General features: G+C 53.0%; 1 long non-coding RNA gene across 2 annotated transcripts; it reads right to left on the reverse strand.

The window, feature by feature from the left end:
• Positions 1-1435: 1435 nt before the first annotated feature.
• LOC134472749 (uncharacterized) lies at positions 1436-14721 on the reverse strand. 2 transcript variants are annotated; one of them, XR_010042706.1, is made up of 3 exons: positions 13532-14721; positions 6357-6474; positions 1436-3807 (listed from the first exon to the last, which is right to left on the reverse strand). It is a non-coding gene; the product is annotated as an uncharacterized LOC134472749 (long non-coding RNA). The 2 variants fall into 2 exon arrangements; XR_010042705.1 differs by lacking the exon at positions 13532-14721 and adding an exon at positions 11717-13524.
• Between the last annotated feature and the right edge of the window lie 4340 nt (positions 14722-19061).

Here is a 19061-nt window from a genome sequence, read left to right on the forward strand (position 1 = left end):
CTGCCGACTATGAGGGCTGCATACTGTGAAAAAGCTGCAGGCTCCAGACCTCTAGTGTGATGTGAGGAGTGCAGGCGGCCATCCACGAAGGCCATGAAACACGCCCCCCTGCTCCCTTCCAGTCACATCTGTCCAGACGTTCACTGCCTCCCCCAGGGACTAGCGGCACTGGACAGAAGCAGCTGCAGAATTCTGTCCTGTTGGACCTCACGGAGCACAGCGAACAGGGAGAACAGCACCAGGCTTCTTACCAAATTTGACATTTTTTTTTATACCAGTGATCAAACTCACAACCTTGCATTTGCCAGGCAAGTGCTTATGCCATTGAGCTAAACTCCCGGGCCCTGCATTGTTTTTTAAAATATAGTTATTTTTAATGACGAGTGTAATTTATCAGAAAAATGAATGTATTTCCATGGTTTAAGAGGAATCAGTGAAGGCCATGGTGAAGGAGGCAGAGTTTGAACCTAGCCGACATCCAGAACACAGAACGGATGGGAAGCTCTTGTCCTGAGTGCCACTCACAGGGAGGCCACAGCAGCAAAATCAGTCAGACACCACCCTCCATCTGCCCTCTGCTGCTGGCTTTGAGCTGTGTTGTGATGATTCTTCTTCATCTTGCTGTAATGCTAGACGGTATTGTATGTGACTTTAGGGATGTGTATGGTTTAGAACAAGTGTCAAAGAGCACGTTGGTGTTGAGAGGTTTATTCTTAGAAACCACACTGGGATTCATCGATTGTAAGACTGCTGTGTTCAGCAGCATTGTCTCCCCGACCAGTGTCTCCAATCATTTCTATTTTGAAAGTATCCCTTCCTCTTCGCTCCTGACCCCTCCCAAGGTGGCAGAATTGCGGGTGGTGACCTCTGAGAGCTGCCCTCACCTGTGTGAGGGCACTAGCTCCATTGCAGAGACCTGTGCCTTGACCCCAGCACATGGCTGTAGCCTGGGGTCACTTTTCTGTCACTTTCCTTTGGTGGCACCCAGAAACCAGGAAGGGTTGGGGTCTGTGCGTAGATTCCCAGCCCCCAAACGGGTGCACGGTGAAGGCTCAAAGGAGGGAGACACACAGCATGATCTTTAGGGCTGCAGGAGGAGTGAGATCCTTGGCAGCACACAGAACTCTGCTAGCTGGCCAGCAGATTGACACTGGGCAGCCCATATTTTTTTTTTTTTAAGAGATTAAGACAAAAGAGGACAGAATAAAGCAGATCAGAACATAACAACGTAAGCAACATAGCACTTTTAACAAGACAACCAGATATTAACAGTAGCTACCACAACGTCTCTTTCTTTGAAATAGTTGAGCATACCTTCACATACTATAGTATCAAACATAACAAAATATTATAAAACCATTCATGAGAATGAAAGTATTACAGGGCATTCAGAACCAAATAACGGAGAATGAACAATGGCTACTATATTATCTCATTTTCCATAGAAAACTTGTTTATACTATCACCCATATTAATATCCAACAAGACACAACATGATAGAACCAATGGAAACAGAAGAACAAAAGCATGGTAGGACTTCAAAGCAAGATGCTATCAAATCAGCAATGGCTGCCATAATGTCTTGTTTTTTTCAAAATAGCTGTTCATACCATCACACATAATAAGATCAAACAAAACAGAATAAAACCATTCCAACTAAGGAATGAAAACATCGTAAGGCTTCAGCCAGTCAGAACAAGCAAGGAGCTGAGTGGAAAACACAGGAAACCTGAGCAGGATCTTGGGCGGGTCCAAGGACTGCTCAGAGCAACAGATGATGCTAATTAAGGAAACCATCCAGAGAGGCTCCAGGTGGCCTCAGCTGTGGCCTGTCCTACCCCCTGAGATGTCTCATTCTCAGTTCAGTCATGCCCCGGCCATGCCACAGTCCTGCACGTGTACTCAGCTTCAACGGCTCCAACAGAGGAGGACCTTGCTGTGCGCAGGGCTCACTGGGGATATGGAGCTCCCGTCTGCCTGCCTTCATCTTCCAAGCCACGTTGGTGCCATTTTTACCAGAATCGAACTCAGGCCCTTGCTTGACAGGCAGGCGCTGTGATGCTGAGCTACATCCCCAGCCCCCTTTATTCTCAAAATTCAAAGCCTAGATTTTTAGATACTTTTTTCCTTTTTTCAAAATTTCTGTTGTTTCCTGAATGGCCTGTTGCATTTAAGTTACCCTTCTGCCAGGAGCTGTATTTATTGGGTAACATAGCTGGAAAAATATTCGTCCATTAACATGTTTCAAACCTGGATGTGTCTGTAGTTTCTGCCCTTCCTCCCAAACCCTAAGTAAAGATACGTTGTTGCCACTGCCATCAAGTCATCCTACCTTTAGACATACTACCTGTATTTTAGATTACATTTTCTTTTGAAAAATCACCTCGAGATTTTGTTATTTGTTCCTTTTTGGTGACTATAAAGTAATACCTGCACTGGGCCAGTCACCAGTGATGTCACCAGGAGAGGAGGGACGGGTCCTGCTGGCCTGGGGGAGCCAACGCCACGCAGGGAGGGAGGCAGCCAGACTGCTTCATAGTCAGCTGGGTCACAGCGGGTGAACAAGATGCAAAGGGGTGACAAGAGCAGGAAGATGGGAAGGGGGAAGAGAGACTTGCGGGACGGCCAGGACCTGAGTCTCTGTGGACCCGGCTTCCTTTCTCTCTCCTCTTGCGTTTCCTGCAAGGCTGCCTAGCCCAAGAGACAAGAAGGCCATGGGAGCCTTTTTTTCATGATCGCAAAGCCCAGGAAAGGGCCCCTGTGTGTCGAGGGCAGGCAGTGTCTTTTCTCTTTTATATTTCCTGTGTTGGCCCAGCCATGAAGCCAGCTTTTCGCTGCAGAGCTGCAGGACCACAGAGGGTGCAGACAGCTCATGTCCCAAGAGGAGTCTGTCCTAGGCTCAGACCTCGGGAAGGGAGAAGCAAGCTGCAGTCCCCAGCTCCTCTCTGCCTGTGACAACACAGGCCAGGCCAGGGCACATGGACAGCAGAGAGACCTGCCCCAAGGCAGCAAATCGTCCATGGGTGGCAGGAAGGAACTCAGTGGATCTGCTGAACCCACAGAAACGCAGCATTCTTACGAGCAGGCTGAAGCCCTGGCTCTGGAGGTCCCCACAGACCAGGCCCAGCCACCATGCCCTGAGGCTAGGGTGACCGAGGAATAGAGCTTCACTCAGCAGGCTAGGCTAGAGGGAGAGGGGCAGAAGTTCAAGGTCTGAGGTTTTATAGGAAAGGGGGGCAAAGGCAGAGCTTGTGTTGGTAGCAGGCAAGGTAGGTGTGTCTGGCTGATCATTATCTCAGGACTGGTTCTGCAGGTCCTCAGTGACCATGGGGGGGGAGGACAGGACAATGACTGCTAGGCTTGGGCATGAGCTCAGTCTGGGGCATCTAGAGCCCACAGGGAGCCGGTGAGTAGAGACCAGGAAGGTGGAGACTTCACTCCCAAGTACTGGAAACCAAGTACTTTAGAGCTGGCAGAAGAGAATCCCTGCAAACCCTGAGAAAGATGCCACTGCCAACTTGGTGGGCACAGTCTGGGCGGGAGCTGGGCCAGCAGGGCCAAGCAGGCAGCCGATGAGTTCTATGGGAGACAGGGAAAGACAGCCAGACCTCACCTGCTGTTAGTTCCTCACGGCACCTGCAGGCCCAGCCATGAGCCCGTTTTATCATCTCAGGCCCCCAGTGCTGGGTCACAGCAGTCCGTGTGTGCAGCACGTGAGCGCCAGATGCCAGGCAGATGTGACCACCTCCCTGCCTGGACAACTGAGGAGCTCAGACTCACCGGTCCACAGAGGTGGTGGGACCACGCCTGAAATAAGTGAGAAGACAAAAGGAATGGTCAGCAGAGAAGTACAAAGTAGAGAAGGGTAACATGGGTATTTTGGGACTGAAACAGATGTCATAGGAAAACGTGAGTGTCCCCTGCCTGTCTCGGTAGCAGAATGAGATGTCACAGACATTGGAGAATGAGGTACAGCAAAGGCCCAGTCAGGAGTGTGGGAAGAGCAAAAATGCAAAGCAAAATGAGACCCAGAGTTCCCAGAGGAGGCAGACCCAGAAGAGAATGCAAACAGATTCCCTGGGGGAAGTTATTTGAAAGATAAAAACATGCTTAAAACTCAACCAACCGTTGAGGGCCTGGTGGCTCCCGCCTGTAATCCCAGTGAAAGAATTTTGGCCCAGACAGGACACTGTAGCTGGTAAAGCTCAGGTGGAACCAAGGAGTTCTATCTCCCCCACCCCTAGGAATTTACCTATGGCGCCAAAAGAATACCAATGGGCTACCTGTGCATCCCTAATGCCCCCTCAGGCTCCACCCCAAACCTAAGCTACATATATGCCTCCACTCCACATGTTCCACGGAGAGATTGCTGATGGGGGGGGGGGGATGCCACGCCCCAGGGGATTGGGGGTGTCTCTCCCTGCATTCTCAAAATAAAGGTCATTTATATTTCATACTTCTTATCTTTTCAGTTGCCGCTGGTCCCCGACAGTTCTATCACCCAGCACTTGGGAGGCTGAGGCAGGAGGATCCTTGCAAGTTCAAGACCAGCCTGGGCTGTAACAAAGTGAGCTCAAGGCCAGCCTGAACTGCGTAGAGAGACCCTGTCTCAAAAGGACAAAAAAAAAAAAAAAAAAAAACCAACCAACCAAACAAACAAACAAAAAACCCTCAACCAATCTGGGGAAAAACAGCAGGCTCAGCAAGCCCTGATTTGGATGACTTTGGAGAAAGCTGTCCTGAAAGATGGCATCCTCCTTCTGCAGAGGAAAAGAGGAGGAAGAGGTACAGAGGATACAACCGGCAGCACCCAGGGGAAGGAGGAGTTGAAGGATTCTCATGTGAACATGGGGGCCTGAAGCAACAGAGCAGCTTTTAAGCAAGGGAAGAAAAAAAGCATACACCCACCCCAAAGCCCTGTCATGGCACCATTCTACACCTCAAGTGCGCTTCATGGGATGTGGCTCTGCAGCAAATGTTTGGGCAGGCACCGGGTGGCTTCCATCCCAGCACTGCACACACACACACAGAGCACCCCCTTGGTGAGGGTGAGACACACTTTCGAAGGAAGGAAGACTAAGAGAACGTGACACCAGCACGTCGGCTTGGGAAGAAGTGCTGAAAAAGGTCTCCAGGCTGTGGAAGATGAGACTCCTGGGCTGAAGCCCAAGAGTGGTGGTAAGTGGAGAGCGCTCCACTGTTAGCAGCTGGAAGATGTGTCAGTATGGGTAGCAGACACTACAACGTTGCGCAGTGAGGTTCCGGCAGCTGTGGCTACCCCGTCCCCCACCCCTGCCCATTCACAGGGTACAACTTAACCTTGGGGTGCTGGGTGGACCAAGAGGCTTTAGCAGGTGCCAGACGCTCTCCCGGGCCAGAGCGGGACCTCACAGGAGGTGTGAAGGACCTGGGGTCCCTTTGCTCTTCTGGGACACAGCAAGAGCTGCTGCCTGTGCAGCCTGCAGGACTTCTTGTCCTCCCCCCCCCCCCACAGCCCCTCCCCGGGGGTGAAAAGTACATTTCTGTTACTTATAATTTACTCACCTGGGGTCATCTGCCACAGCTGCCCCAAATAGTAAGCTGGTTTTAAGTAAACAAACTGTAGCAGTCCAAGTAATTATGAAATAAAAACAGGAGAAGTGGAGAGGTCTGTAGTAACTGATCTCAAGACCTAACCAGATGGTAACCTAGACTGATGCCAGTGACGGGCTGAGCATGAACCAAACAGAACAGAAGTGCTCAGGGACAGGCCACACTGCGATGGTCAGCTGGGTTTTTTGTTTTTGGTTTGGTTTGCCTTTTGAGACAGGGTATCACTATGTAGTTCAGATTGGCCTTGAACTCATTATGTAGCCAGGCTGGCCTTGAGTTCACTGCAATCCTCCTGCCTCAGCCTGCTGAGTGCTGGGATTATAGGTGTACCCCATCTCACCCAGATCAATATTTTATCAAAGTGAGATGGTTTGTTGGAAATAAATGATAGTACTGTACCAACTGGGGATCCACGCTGAGGTTAAGGAACTCGCCCTATGCGCACAACTCATATCAAAACTTACAGTGGCTTGTAGACCTAAATTTAAAATACAAAACTATAGAACTCTTAGAAGAGGAGAAAATCTTTATGATACTGAACTAGGCAAAAAGTCTTATTTTTGTCATCAAGAGCATAGTATTTTTTAAAAACTAACAGATTCATCTTCATAAAAATTAAAAACTGTTTTGAGGAGGTCCTGCTCTAAAACATGAAAGTACAAGCCATGGACTGGCAAATCTGGCAAAGGATTTATAAGCGTAGACAGGATTCTCAGAACTCACGAAGGCAAAACCTCTTCTTAGTAAGTAGAAGGTTCACTGACCTCAGGGAGGGTCCCAGAAGGACGGTGGCACCAAGGGTCACTGGTGCAGTGCAGATTACAGCCACTGGGGTTGTAGCTGTGCCCGCCAGGGTAGTGGCAGCAACCACACAGCGAGGACCTGGAGGACACAGAAATTCTCGGGATAAAGACATAACTAGGACAGTAGGTTACCCTGAGCCACTGCGCTAGATGAGGGAGCTTTGGGTCACCCCACTGAGGTGGGTCCCTAATCAAGAGCCAGCTCTCCACACCCAGCCCTGCTCTGGATTTCTTGCAAAGAGAATGTCAAGCTTCACAGCAGAATACTACAGTAATTCACTTCTTTTCATTACTTTGTATTTGCTCTAATGTATACTGAGGTAATGAGTGTGTGTGGCCCCTTTTGATTGTCAAAATTAAACCACAGGATCCAGAGTTACCTGAACTGCAAGAGGTGAAGTTCTGACCCTCGGCAATACCTGTCAGGACCTCAGCATCCTGGCTCTTCCAGGGGAGGAGGCTCCGGGAGCTCTCCAGGGCCCAGAGGGGCTGGGACAGGGAGTGGGGCGGTGGTGGGGACTCAGAATGGGCAGTGTGTTACCCGGAGTGCTCTGGGCTGCAAAGCCCCAGCCTCTCTGCCCCTAAGGAAAGCCTTCAGCTGGGTTTTTAAAGGGAAAGATGTGACACCACGCCAAACAACATCACATGAGATCAGTGTGGCCAGTAGCAGCTCGCTTGACAGAAGGAGAGTGGGGACGGTTGGTGAAGCCTGCTTTCAGCCGGCTGCAGAAGGAGCTGACCCTAGACTTGGGTGGCTGAGAGTGGGGAGGATTTCCTGCCATGCTGGGCCCAGGGTGATGGCATCCTGTGGTGCTGGTGGTGCTGCCTGCACCGGGCTTGGCTGGGCAGTGGCGTGTGGCCTCCCTCACACCAGCCCCTTGGGGTGGCAGGGCCTTTCTCTGGCACAGCCCAGGCTTCACGGAAGTGAACATGGACCCAGAAAAGGCCAGCACACCTCACCTTCTCTGTCCATCAGAGGAGGCCTCAGAGCTATCCAAGTTCTAGTAGGAAGTGGATTCTGTCTCCATGGGATACAGCAGAGCACACAGTGGTGAGCAGTGTGGCCAGCAGTCACTCTGAGCTGGCTTCCCTGCCTACCTATCTGCTGCACCTCTGTCCTCCACACTAGTGTCAACCCCACAGGGGCAGGGGCTCATCTGTTTGTTTCTGCTGCATTCCTGGCACCCAGAACTGTGTCTGGGCCTGGAAGGAGCTGAGTGCCTGCTTGACAGGGTGGAAATGTCACCTGTGTCCGCTTCCATGCCTGCCCATGTATCGCCTGTGCATGCCCTGCTGAAAAATGGACACAAACGTGGGCCCAGTGACTCCAGGACTAAAGATCACTGTACGATCTATGAATAATTGAGAGGTATTTTGGGGAAAGTTTCTTCCTCTTTACGCAGCTGGTTTGCTTTTTATGTTTCTTCTAGGCATTGACACAACCAGTTGCCAGCCATTTAATCTCCACGCTGCTCGGTGTAAGAGTTCAGGCCTTCATTAAACCTCTGTCCCTAAGCCATTCCTCTTTGCCCCATCCTTTGTACTTACTTCAACACTCTCAAAAGCAATGATAGACAAATTGGTATGAAATTCTTATGTGGAGTCCACATAATAATTTAAATGACTATATAGCATATAGAGGCTGTTAGAGATAGCTCAGCCCCAATTATTTCTGTATGTTTCTCATAGCATTTTACCCACACTCCTGCGTAACACTTATTTTTAAAGACTTAACTTTTTTGAAGTTGTGGCAAATGCCTGCAGCTTCCAGCACACCTCTAAACCGCTGTGTGCACAGCACAGGGTACTCATGAATGTCCACCCTCGACTCCTGAACCCAGCTCACCAGTTCCCCTCTCTTCTGGGGCTGTGAACAGGAGGCTGGGAGCCCCGGAAGAGGGCCATGTGTGTCTATGTTGGTGCGTCTGGCTTGTTTCACGCAGGCAACATCTTCAGGGTTTGTGTATCCCTTTTTTCCATCTGATCTTCTGTGCGCAGTGTGGGCTCCTGGGGGACCTGCACTGTCCTCCTACCCTGCACCTCACACCTCCTGTCTGCAGGAGGCTGAGATGAGCGCTGGCTGAGTGACTGTATGAAGGGGGGGGGGGACACAGTAGAGGCTGCTGTACGCACAAATTGGAGGGGGTCCTAGCTTCACAGAACAAGCAGCAGGTGGATTGCTGTACAGAACATCCACAGGACACCTAAACGGAGACAGTCAATTAAAGTGGACCACAGAGCTTAACACATCTCAGAAAAGACACCAACAGAGGGCACCGATGCGAGTGCAACCCCCAGCCAAACACAACTCGGGAAGCAGCCTCAGTGCGGGACAGTGAGCTGCAGACTGCCCCAAACCAAGACAGAGACAGAGACAGCCAAAGACAGGTAGAGACATACAGAGACAGCCAGAGACAGAGACAGCCAGAGACAGCCAGAGACAGACACAGACAGAGAAGCAGCCTCCAATGGGCGGACCTCAGCCTGGAGCAGAGGTTGGTGGTGCCTGGCCACTGGTGTTTCCCTCACGCCCAGTATTTTCCCAGAGTTCAAGACTCGCATCTACCCAGAAGCCTGCACACCAATCACAGCAGCCTGTGCTCGCCCCCGAGTCTTGGGGTGCCCGAGCAGCCTTCAGGTGGTGAGGAGCGGACTCCCAAGAGACATGTTACAAGCTCCAGGGAACTGCGCTGTGTAGCTGTGCATAGCTGTGCACTGTCCCCAGCAAGGACAGTGCTTAGACAGGCTGCAATGGGCTGTGTCCCCATGGAGGGGATCTGGCCTGCAGGAGGGCAAAGCGATGGGCCAGGCCAGGCGGGTGGGCAGTGCAGGCCATGTGGGACCTGCATGTCCCCAGGAAGACTGCATGGCCTGACTTGCCACGTGTGGTGACTATGTCCAGCACCACTTGAGGCACCAGGCGCTCAGGGCCGTCCAGGAACCTCTGCACCTTTTGATCAATGCTTTCTGTAATCGAAACTGCTCCGAAAAAACTATTAATTGTAACAAATCATCAATATTTAAAAATTTTTATAGACCTTTGATTGCTCCTCCCCCCATTTAACCAAAATACCAGACAGGAATGCAATCTGCACTAACGTTCACCGTGCGTAGGGCCCTTCTGTCCCTTCTGTGGGCTCACTTTCCCGGGACGCCTCACCTTCCCAAGTCGCCGCCAGCAGAGGGCGCCGGATGGCGGGCGGCGCGGGCTCTGCACCCTGGGCTGGCCGGGGTCTTGGTCGGCGGGGCCCTGGCCCCGGGTCGTGGGGCTCTCGGAAGGTTCGTGGAGAAGCCGCGCTGGCTTCTAGATGTCCCCGAGTGACGGAAGGCGGAGGAACCCTATTTTCCATTTCATAACCGCCCTGCCCGTCAACAAGAAGCCTAAGCGAACGAGTGGGCGCAGGCTTCCTTCTGTGCTCCAGAAGAAAATTCCCAGTAACTTGAGAGGATGGGTGAAGACCGCTTACTTTGTCAGTGTCTTTCCCAGAGCCACCTCCTTCCATTTCAACGTCTAACTGAAACTGCCAGGTGGCGTGCTCTCAGTGTTTCCAGCCCTACAGGAGGCTCGCTGCTAACGGTTCATTAAAGCCCTCCAGTGCCTTCCCAGGGGATGGCCGAGAAAGGAAATGGGGAATGTTCCTCTAGAAAGCACGAAGTGGGAAAATGTTTAGAGCTATTTATAGCAGCACTTAGTTGTGGAAATCCCAGACCTTAGCCTCTATTTATAGTCGTTCTGCGGGTTAAAAGGGTGAAAGCAGAAATCTCGAAAATGCACTGTCCTGTCTGCAGCAGTTAACGCTAACAAGCTGTCTCCGCGGTTAGGATAAGCAGATGCTTGCTAGAGGGGCTGGAAATCACGATGAGTGGCCCCAGCTTCCAGTAAACGCTGTGTAGGTTGAAAAGCAATGATTTCCCTGATGAAGTGATGCTCACCAGGCCTGCCTGTTTTCAGGTTATCTGCAAACCGGATTCCATGTGTGGCTGTGGGGTTTTGAGGAAGGTGTGTTTTGAGGGCCACACATGGATAGTGAATTTCCTGTGCTGGCTGACTGACCCCAGGGAGGCAGGAAGACCGAGCCCCCTGCGGCATGCCTTAACCTTGCTCTGGGGTGCCGGCCCAGGCACAGACCTGGTCCAAAGGTGGCACACACTGCCTGGAGTGCAATGCCACTGGGTGGCCTGAGAAACTGATGATGTCAGCTTTTGCATTTTGGTGGGGCCAGGGATTGAACCCAGGATCTTTTCTCTGAGCTGCATCCCTAGCACCTGGCAAGCCCCTCCACTCTTTTAATTTTGAGACAGGTCTTGCTAAGTTGCCAGGTTACCTAGGCTGGGCCTGACCTTGCAATCTTCCTGACTCAACCTCCCAGAGAACAAGGATTACAGGTGTGCAGCCCATGGCCAGCCTGCGTTGACTTCTCAGTGAGCTTCTTCACCTGGTGAGAAGACCTGGGAGGAGGCAACTGCCGTAGGGGGTGGAGCACCAAGATGGCTGGGTGGGGTGACAGATTGAGTGGTGTGGTCCTCGAAACGCTTGGGCGGGCTCCCTGGGTGCTCTGCCCCAGTATAAGCTCAAAGCCTGGTGTGGTGGTTACTACGTGGGAGGATGGAGCAGAACTGCTCGTTCTGGACTTCACAGTGAAACTCCGTCTCAAAATGAAATTTCTCAAGGGCCAGGCTGTGGCTTGCCAGTTAAGTGCCCCTGGGTTCCATCCCGGTGCCACAGAAACAGATGTCACCCCTGAGAATGGACCTGGCAGTTGTGGGGAGGTGGCTAAGTCATGGCACTGCCCGAAGACTGGCCTGAGGCGCTGGTGACCTGAGCACGGACATGTGGGGAGACAGGGCTATGCATGCCCAGCACACTGGACATTTGGGGTATGCACCAGCCATCCCACTCTGCTGCCTGGGTGACGGCTCAGGCCCAGCACAGAGATAGCACACACTGGAACCCCCTGGCCAGCTCCCTGTCTCCGACCTGTCACTCAGCTGTCTTCTCTCCTATCTCATGAGCTTGTTTCCTATGGCCACTGGAGTGTGATGGAGGGGCCAGGCCTCAGTCTGCCTGGCTTCTAGCAAAGGGCTGTGATGTCCTTGGAGCTGCCTGTGCTGTGCTGGGAGGGAGCCCTTGGGCTGGAGTCCTCACCTGGCTTCTGCGGTCAGCACTGCAAAGTTTCAGGCAGTTGTTCAGCCTCTGTCTCTGTCTCTCCCATTTAAGATGCAGCTTGTGCCAGACCCCCACTGTCTTAGTTACTTTTTACTTGTTGCTGAGACAAAATACCTGAAGCCCAAAGTTGGGAAAGGAAAGTTTTATTTCTTACAGTTTTTGGAGGTTTCAGTCCGCACTCAGTTGGCTCCAAGGCAGGCAAGGTTTGACTGGGCCGCAGTTCATGGCGGCCACCAACAGCAAACAGGAACTGGCAAAGAGCAAGACACACCTTCTTCCTGCCATTACATCACATCCTGGCTATGTGGGTGGAGCACTGACACCATCAATCCAAGCACTATACAATGAACTATCACAAATGAACAATGCAAACTCATGAGGCCTGGGGGACACAGACATAAACCATGACATTCTACCCCTGGCCCCCAGGACTCATGTACATCCTTTATACAAAAGACATTTAGTCTACCTCCAAGAGTTGTCAAAGTCCTAAGTTTCAGCATTGCTGAACAGTCTAAGTCCCAAGTCTTCTCCAAGATCTATGGCAAACTCTTAACTATAACCCACTGTACATATGAAACAAGATTAAACATTTCTGAAAAGGCACAAGATAAACATTACCATTCCAAAAGTTACAAATGGGAATATAAAGCATTGGAAACAAAGCAAGTCCAACATCCAGCAGGACGAACATTCATTAAGTCCTAGAGTTCCATGCTCAGCGTCTGAAGCAATCTGGTTGCAAGCTCCAAAAGGCTTGGGTGATTCCACCCCCATGGCACTTCTGGTGATTTGAACTCCTACAGCTTTTTTCTTAACTCCTCTCTGCTCGCTTTTTGTAGCTTTTCTTGGATCATCCACATTCCTGGCTTTTCCAAACTTCTGGGGTCTCCACTGCACCTTGGGCTTCACACTTACATCTTCACAAATTGTCCTCTCAAGGGCACACTCTTGGCTTGCCAGGCCCTTAGCAATCGAGGTGGAAGCTGTCTTACCCTCAGAATTTGTGCATTTTCCTTGCACCTAAAATCAACACCTTATGGATGCCGCCAAGGTTTGCTGCTAGCTGGAGCAGTTAGCCAGGCTTTTCTCTCTCTTGGCTGTAGGGCTCAGTTGCCTGGATTGCAGGGCTCTGTTTACCTGATTGTGAGAAAAAGCTTCTCTATGTTGCTGCCATTCTGGAACCTCATGTGGCTGCTGTCACCACTCTGGAACATGGCACTCTGCAGCTTTTCCCTCTCAGTAAATTCTTTCACCTTTGCTGTGAGGCTGCACAGGCCCGCTTCCTGGGATGCCCCAGGGCCATCTTTCTTCTCTCTCTGTTTCTCCTCAGGAATCAAAACCTCAACTCTGTCTTTACAATCCACAGCCTTCCTGGAATTTTCCTTCTGGCCAAACTCACAGTATTGCAAATTGTCCTGCTGGGCTCTTATCTCTTGATTTGCATAAAGCTGGTTAAAAGCCCCCAACGATAGCCATGCCACAAGCTCAATATTCCATTGCTTTTTAATTTCCTTTTCAAGATTAATCAGTCCATTGCCCTCTGTCTCAGTTTCAGGCAAAGTCTCTGGGCATGAACAAAATGCAGACAAACTTTCTGCCAAGCCAGAACACACATCATGTGGAGTCCAACAACCAATGCAGTCCTTCTTCCCAGCAGAAACCTCCCAAGCCTGGTCTTTACCATAAGGCTTTCTATCAGCCTTCTGGTCTCCTGAGCTCTGACCAGAGTCTCCTCTACAGAATAGCCTAAGCTTCTCCAGCTCTACGCATCCAGGCGACATGTGCAAACCTTTCCAAATTCTGCCCACAAGCCATTTCCAAAGCCTCTTGAAAAACATGGCCAGATATAGTCACAGCAAATGACCCCACTCCTCGGTACCAAATTCCTGTCTTAGTTACTTTTTACTCTTTGCTTAGACAAAATACCTGAAGCCCAAAGTTGGGAAAGGAAAGGTTTGTTTCTTACAGTTTTTGGAGGTTTCAGTCCGCACTCAGTTGGCTCCAAGGCAGGCAGGCTTGGCTGGGCCACAGTTCATGGCGGCCACCAACAGCAAACAGGAACTGGCAAAGAGCAAGACACACCTTCTTCCTGCCATTATATCACATCCTGGCTCCACCCCTATGTGGGTGGAGCACTGACACCATCAATCCAAGCACTATACAATGAACTCATGAGGCCTGGGGGACACAGACATAAACCATGACACCCACCAAGGCTCCCAGCTCCCTCCCGGGTTGCACTGGGCTCCAGACAGGTCATCCTGATCCTCAGAGCTGTTCCTCTCTCCCCACTCTCTGTCTCACCTTGGGACACCTCAGGGTGTCAGCCCGACCAAGAGGTGACTGACACAGGGGCCCAGGGCTCCCTAAAAGGATCAGTTGCGCTTGGCAAAAGTGCAGTTCCTGTCAGCCTGGGCCCCAGGGACTGAGCCCCGCAGCACCCAGGCCAGCAGGTGGAGAGGGTGTGGGCTGTGACTCTAGGTCCTGAGATCCAGGTGCCATGGATTTGTGGGGGCCTGTACTCTGCTGGGCAGCAGGGCCCCTTCTGCAAGACTGTGGTCCCAACAACCCCACCACTGAGCTCAGATGGTCCATGGGCTGAACTGGGTACAGTAGAGGCAGGGTCTGGGCCAAAGTCCTGGGCTGCTTCCCTTTGTCCTGGGTCCCAGCCATGCTCTTGGTGGCAGTGCTGGGATCACAACGCGCAGGGAAGGAGGCTTGTCATGAAGGTCCCTGTGTCATCGCAGCTCACTCCTGGCAGAGCCCTGGGGGGGGGGGGTGAACCCTGGGAGGTGGGGTGAGCCCTAGCTGTCACAGTCACGTGGGCTATGTGCAGCTGCGCAGCTCTGTCTTCCCAGACCGGGCATCAGCGGTGGCACGGGGAAGAGGGAGCCCGCGTGGCCTCTGTGGTGTGGCAGAAGTCCGAGGAGTGTAGGGCGGGTCCAAGACCATTGGCTCCGGAGAAGGACTCTGCTCTGCAGCTGGGCAGGAACCCGTGGACGGGAATCACAAGGAACCAAGCGCGCAGTGCACTGCTGGCCTCACCACCTTGGCCGGCTGCCCCTTGCTTTTCACGCACTCTGTCCTGGTGGCGATGTTGGCTGAATCCTCAAAGAAGTTACGTGGCTTACAGAGCCCCAGATCAAAGCCTTTTAACTGCATGATCAATCAAGCATTAAGAACAGTTTCTTTCCAGGTTTTTTTAATGGGTAATTTGATTATGCACGGTACATGAGCCCTTAAATTACTTTGTGTGCTTAGATAAGACAATTGCAAAAACAGTGTCACTTGAGCCAGAAAGCAGTCCTGTGCAGCTGCAGGGCCAGTGGCAGGGATGGCAGGACCCTGGTGTGGGCCCGGGACACTGCCTCCCACAGTAGATTTGTGGCCTGTAGGGTTGAACAGGTCCCATCACAGTGTGCACCGGAGCAAGGGTCAGGGCTGTGCACATAGGAGCCTCATGTGGCCAGCACAGGAGGACAAACACGGGGGAAGATGACATCCATGGAGCACAGAAGGGGCTCCTGGTTAAGGAATCAAGTGTCTGAGTCACAGCCAGGACCAGCTGCCAGCAAGGGTCTTTGTCATTGGAGTGGCCTTTTGGAGTGGTCCAGCAAGCCTGGAGATGTGGGGACGTACAGGCCTGCCTCACACTCAGAGTTCAGCACGCCTCCTCAGGCTTCCTGGCTGGCAGTGCGCAGGGGCCTGCCCATCTTGGCTGGCGGGCTCTGTGTTCCCGCTGTGTGTCTGTGATCCAGCACTCACCCGCCTCACACCCCTGACCGTGACTTGGTCTTAATAGAACGAGGCTCGTGGCTCGATCCCACCGCTTCCTCAAGATCACTGTTCAGACTCTGGGGCCCTGAGACATCTGCTTTACAAGTTCTAATTCCTGATCTTCCTCTTGAACCTCCCATACCTGCTTCACTCCCACTTCGTAAAAGTCAAATCTCTCCCTGTCACCTCAATCAGGCAGTGACTCAGTCCTACTGATCCTGCCCGAGGGGTCAGTCTGTCCTGGCACTGCTGTCCTGCACATGCCTCATTTCAAGCTCCTCTCCATTGTGCCTCACCAGGCTGTGGGCCACACTCCGATCCGGAGGGCCTTCCCCAGACTCGGCTTCCGCTGGCCTCCTAGAAATGACAAGATTCAGGCCAGCTGTGCCGGGAGGCGTTGCTCGGAGTTCTCCTATCTACCTCAAAGGACCTGTGGTGTCTGGGCCGCCCTGCCTGTGCCACACACACACACACACACACACACACACACACATGCGTACACACGCATGCACACACACACGCATGCACACACACACACACATGCACACGCATGCACAATAAGGATCAGAAGTCAGTCCTCGTTGCAGCCACCTGTGTGTCTATGAGCGGTTGCTTCTTCCAGAGGGGTCCCTTACCCTCTCCTTCTGCCTGGAAATGTCCTGCGCATTTTCTGGGCTGAACTGAGCACTGGCTTCCCTGCTGCTCTTCTCTGGGCCTCCCTCTGGGTTCTCTGGCACCTGCCCTGCTGCACTCACTTTGGTTTCCTCTGTGGCACAAACTCAAGTCGTGCTTCCCCTCACCCCATCCATCAGACCCTCCGGTGCAGGGGCTGGAGCTGAGCCTGGTGTGAACAACCCAGGTGGCGCACTTGGATAAAGGTTATCCATGGAGACGGAACCCACGGTGACCGCAGGGCCTTGGCTTCACTTCTCATAGTTGAAGTTGGAAAATTTACTCACATGTCCTTGAGTTCCTCTCATATGCTTATCAAAAGAGCAACAGACTCTTTCCGGGTTTGTTGCCAACTGAGTGCAATGCTTAACTCTCCAAACAGAGCAGGGGCACAGGGGTACAGGGGCATGGGTCCGAGGTCCAGGATGAAGGCTGCCGAGCACACTAAGCTCAAACAGCCTTTTGGGTTAACTGTGCCCCCCAGGAGCTCAGAGCCAAGCGTTCCTGACCCTGTACCTCATGAGCCAAGCATAACCTCACGGGCCCTGCTGGCCTGCTCTGTCCCCTCCGTGCTGACTTTATTAATGTGATTCAATTCTGATGAGAAATATCCTGGACGTGGCTTTCTTTCACTAAGTACAATGTCTTGTACTGAATCCCTGGCTACCTTAATCTGCAAAGGACGACTTGTGAGGCCGAAGCGGCGTTATTACTGGATAATGATGGAACAACTTCACGGGCTGGCATTCCGATGTGAGAGCACTCACGCGGGAGTCATGGGGTAACTGAAACCAGCCCTTTCCCGGTGCTTTCCAAGCCTGCAGGTGACCTGGAAGGAAGCTGTGCACTGGCAGAAGGCAGGCGGCTTGGCTGGCTCCTCATGGGCGAAGGGGTGCTGGGCTCGGGCCAGGGAGGCTGTCCCCCAGGGTCACTCTGTTCTGGGGGTGGCCCACGTGCCCCAGGTGAGCTGACTGCAGGGCGACCATGCACTGGCTCCACTGAGGACAGCATGAGGGGGACAGGAGGCAAGCACCATGAACCTTGCATCATTGAGCATGGAGGCCTTCGTCCTGCAGGACAGCTGTCCCCTGCCTGGGTTTCCACAAACACTGACTTGGCTTCTCTCCTTTGCCACTCTGAAGCGGTGGCCTCTGGCGGGTTCCTTGGGTCTTTGTACCACAGCAAACCTCTCTTCCACAGCAGTGCCCATGTGGAAGCTGCCCACACAGCAGGGGCCTGCAGGCCCCCACCCCAGCCCTGAACCTCGGAAGCAGCCACCAAGCTTTCAGCTCTGTGTCAAGTGCTTTCCTTGGGTCCTCTGCAAAGGTGGTGCAAGAGGCAGAAGCTCTGGTTCAGCAGGAAAACCTCGGGGAGGGGGCAGCTGGCCTGGGCAGGGAGGAGACCAAGAGGCCCTCAGGGGAGGGGAGGGCCACTGAAAACCATGCTGACCTCACAGATGGGACCTGATGCGTCCTCATCCTCGTGGAGGTGTGGTCAGCCCCGAGGTCAGCACAGCAGACAGCACAGAGGACAGCACAGTGCACAGCCAGCTGCCTGCTCCAGCAGGCCACACCTTCCGGGCTCCAAGGTGGAGCCTCCCTCTCTTCCAGTGGAGGAGGGCTGGAAAACATGAAACCCTTTCTTGCCAGCAGCCTCTCCTCCTTCCTCTACCCTTGGGGTCCATCCCAAGCCCTCAGAGGACCTGGCTGGTCCCGAAGCCTGCACCTGCTGTTCCTTCCTGCACATACTCACCTGTAATGAAGGGCAGTGGACGCGTTAGACACAGCAGATGACCAACGATGGCAGTGACAAAGGGAAGCATCACGATGATGCGCTCTGCCACGCTGTGCCAGGGAGACCACGTGTGGCTTCTCCTTCCAACTTTCTCTCGCACGGAGGACTTGCCCCTCTCTCTTCCCCTGCGGATGTGAAAGGGGGAGGTGCCTGCTGAGGACCAATGGGAAGTGACATGAATGACACTGGCTTTGGGACTTAGCACCGGCTAACACCGATGGTCCCCTGGCCCAGCTCTGCGATGCCACGGCCTGTGTGGTGCTCCAGACGGCTGCTGGGGGAAGCATGGCCAGAGGAAGCACAGATGATGAGGACTCACTGGACAGGGGGACAGAGTGGGAGGCGGAGATTTCACTGCACTGCCCAGGGTGTCTGCAACTTTACACTTACAGGCTGCTTTTTTCCAGAATTTTCTGTTTAATATTGTTGGTGGTGGGAACCAAAATCAGGGAAGGCAAGATCATGGCTGAGGGGAGACCACAGTGACTGAACGGCGTCTCCTCCACCACCGGTAAGTACTGGGACACCCCTGTCTGGGAGGCGCTGACGTGAGCTGAGGCTGCAGGGCCAGCCCGATTTGTGCTCCAGCTCCCTCCCTTGGCCTCAGACATCGCTGCGTGGGCCCCAGTCGTCTGCAGTGGAGAGGGCAGAGGGCCCTGCTTAGCTCTGAGGTTCCGGAGAGAAACGGGGACATTTCCCCTCATCCTCCTCACCTACCCACCCCGCTGAGCGGGAGGCCTATGCTCTTGTCTGCGGCAGCGGCTCAGGATGACGCCTCATTGCCAGCCTGGCTATTGGGTTCTGTGCAACAGCGGTCCCAACGCCAGAACCAGGGTGGCTCAGATTGGGGGAGCCCCAGGCCTTCTTCACAGCCTGCCTGTTCCTCCCTGGGTCTCTGCTGTCCTGGCTCCTGTGCACTGCAGTCTCACCCTTTTCTCAGCTGCCTGGGTCCTTGGTCTCCAGACAGGAACAACCCTGCCCCTGAATACAGTATCAGAATTGGAACCCCCAACAGGGAAGGAAATAGGCAGCAGGCAAAGCTCTAGTCCACAAGGCCTTGAGACATCAGCGGGCAGCCCCGTGGGGGCTGGCTTTCCTCACCACCCCTGCTCTTGCTCAGTATTGCACACCTGCCTGGTGTCCCCAGCTGCCCCTAGCTGGCTGCTGCAGGCCCCTGGCTGCCCACAGCCTGGCCCCCTGCCTTTCCTGATTCCTCTGAAGGGCAGGCAGAGCTGCAAAGACAAGAGTCCTTT

Source organism: Cavia porcellus, unplaced genomic scaffold, assembly GCF_034190915.1.
Source record: "Cavia porcellus strain 051 isolate PalLab524CR breed Dunkin Hartley unplaced genomic scaffold, mCavPor4.1 scaffold_24, whole genome shotgun sequence".
NCBI classification, from domain to species: domain Eukaryota; kingdom Metazoa; phylum Chordata; class Mammalia; order Rodentia; family Caviidae; genus Cavia; species Cavia porcellus.